This window comes from Lactuca virosa, chromosome 7 (assembly GCF_052849685.1).
Source record: "Lactuca virosa cultivar CGN04683 chromosome 7, Lactuca_virosa_CGN04683_v6, whole genome shotgun sequence".
Classification (NCBI taxonomy): Eukaryota; Viridiplantae; Streptophyta; class Magnoliopsida; order Asterales; family Asteraceae; genus Lactuca; species Lactuca virosa.
Window position 1 is genome coordinate 239,521,541 of NC_136432.1, and position 3,044 is coordinate 239,524,584.

Consider the following 3,044-nt stretch of genomic DNA (forward strand, 5'->3'; position numbering starts at 1 on the left):
ATGACAGTCTTCATTCATACCTACTTCCAAAGTATGAGCGACTGTGGAGGGTTTGAATAATCTTATTATTCAGGAAGTCAAAACATGCAAAGTGAAACACAAGAATAATACTAATCCTATATGGCCCCAAACCTTTGAGTATAAATAAAACATTTTATTTAATCACCATATTGATTACTCATTATTTGTTGTTTCGGGTAATCAACTTCTTACTTGAATTATAACAACAATTGTCCCATGCTCTTAGCATGCACACTATGTTTACCTATGGTCCTTACTTTGTGAAATAGTATAATTGAATAACATTTTCAATCACACTCATTTCATAATTCCCAATCCTTACCATAAGTGTGAGAATACCAAATTCTTGCCACTTATAGAATATGTTAGATTCTAATATTTTATGCAACGGTCCTTTCGTAATATCATAGCGCCAAAGTCACCAAGACTTTGCCAATGAAATTACAAAGTGCACTATTAGAGATTGTTACAAGACAATTCCATAGTCATGAAGTCTCACATTCAAAGTACATTCCTTTGAACATCCTTCTTGCATAAAAGTTTCTAATCTAGACATAGATTCTTAACGTCCAACTCCCAATAAGGAAACATTTCCCTATTTGCCATATGACAACTCATTCTAAATAGAGTCTTATCTATTCATAATAATGTCAATATGGTCCATCCATGACTATACTTCCAACTGTCCACAAGCGACCAATCCTTGGCGAACTTTAGATTGTCCTTGACAGTTGTTTAATTATTTTAGTCAAATCCGGTTCTATTCCCTTTTTCCCTTAATTACCCTGGGCATTTGGAAAATTTTAGAACGGTCGAATATTACAGCATATGCAATCGATCCTATACCCGAAGCCCGTGGGATACGATTCATAATGAAAAACGTAATACTTTACCAGTTTCTTGCTATAATATTACCATAATATTTCTATTTGCCATGTTCTCAAAATTCGAACTATGAAGAGGGATGCCGTAATCATAATCGAACTTTGAGAGTGCAATTAATAAATATATCCTTGACTAAATTCAATTAAAATTTCTCGATCTAAGCTTTTAGATTGGAAACGAAGAATAACATTCTCTCCCTTAATTATAGAAAAAACAACTTTTCAACCCCTGCAACTTTGCAAAGTGAAACTTTTTTTTTCTATAATTAATATTCCCAACTTGCAATACTTAAAATAATAATCATGCTCACACTATCATGATGATTATATCCATTCCAACATAACATTTATACTCCCACTAGCTTTGACACGTATTCAGAAAATAGTTGGACTTCTAAAAGACAATACTTATTGACTTCCAAAGTTCATATTTCGAATACGATGTGCTTCGATAAGCCTTTATCTAAGCTTCTCAAACTCACACACCTTTCCTTAGACAGCTCACATGTGTGTCTAAACTAATTCAGAACTTATATTACTAAGTCCCAAATGTTCAGACTAATTGCCAAATCTCACAATTCGAACTATGAAGAGGGACGTCGTAATCATAATCGAATTTGAGAATGCAATTTACATAATCGCTATCTCCTTAAAATCTCTCTTAGTGAAAGCATTTCCTCACAATCATTTTCATGAAAGAGAGAAACCTTACGACACTTAGATCTTATGGTGCATGTGTTCCTATCCATGTGAATTTGTCATAACCATAATCATAAGATAATGTTCATGACAAATCCAAACTCTTATGGACAGAACTTGTTCATTCTTAATTTCTTGCCATCAAGGGTCCCACCATTGCTTCCAAGTTATTTAGCAGCTCACCTATGCCAATCAATGTACTTTCATTGAACAAGGTGTTTGCCCTTATGCAGTCAATTGAGAACTCGTAGAACTCATATGCATAATCAACTCAACTGGATTGGCACAAAAACAAGAATACGTCAACACGATGGGTTACAAACCTCAAGTCGTGTGCTAGTGTTTAATAATAGGTTTACTCTTGATGAGTTCTTGAAACTTTTCAAGATCGTTTAGACTCCCACTAACCTCTTGACATATAAGATTCTTTTGTCAAGAAAACATTTCTTGATAAACAAATATTCAAGATTTAGTGCGAATTCTTATCAAGACAAACACTACACACAATTGGTCTTAGTTGGTCCTTGTCTTGTCCAAGACAACACAATTTACCAATTTCAAACGTGCAAGAGTAAGAAAAACAATTTTCTACTTCACATTTGAAGAGTGTGTTAGAACTTCTTAAGATATGTCACTCAATTCACAATCTTGGAGTACAATTCTAAGACTTGATTTTGGAACGAAGTATGACTCATTATTTTGATTTAACCATTTCAACAATTTCCGATTCCTCTTCTTAGCCATACTAGTGCACTAAGATGTCCTTAGAGGATTAATTGTGATATGGTTTTATAATCAACACGATGATCATAAAATACGATACAAAAGTACTCTCCCTTCTTCTTAGATTTGAGAAATTTTTTATCTTTCTGCCTTCATTGATTCTACTTATTCGTTCTGCCATTCATTGAAACTTTTCAATGATTCAGAGTTACACTTAATCTTGTAAGTATAACCATATTTACTAGACCTTTAGTAAATCATGACGAATAATATTATTATTATTTATGGTGGACTTGACTAGTGCACAACATTGTGTACTAGTTCCTTTAGTCCTTCACTTGACTCACATACTTATGTGAACAAGAAATTAGTCTTAATTACTGAAGTACCAAGATTTCCATACATCACACAATACAAGTTCTAAGATTCCAAGTTTCTGTTCAATTGAAACTTGGGTGATGTAAATTGTAAATTGGTATTGATGAAACCGTCGAGTGAGTGGCTCTACCCTAAACCCACTACTGGACATGGAACAAGAGTCAGGACGGAATTATTCGCTTTAAGTCTGTAGTATTTTGATTATAATTAACCCTGATGTATACACCAAGTCATCACAGCTCACCGGTAATGATCCTAGGGTCATATATGAGTGTCCTTGATTTGATTGAACGAGAGAGTATTTTAACTACTTTTTGAAAGACGGTAATTTTAGCAACC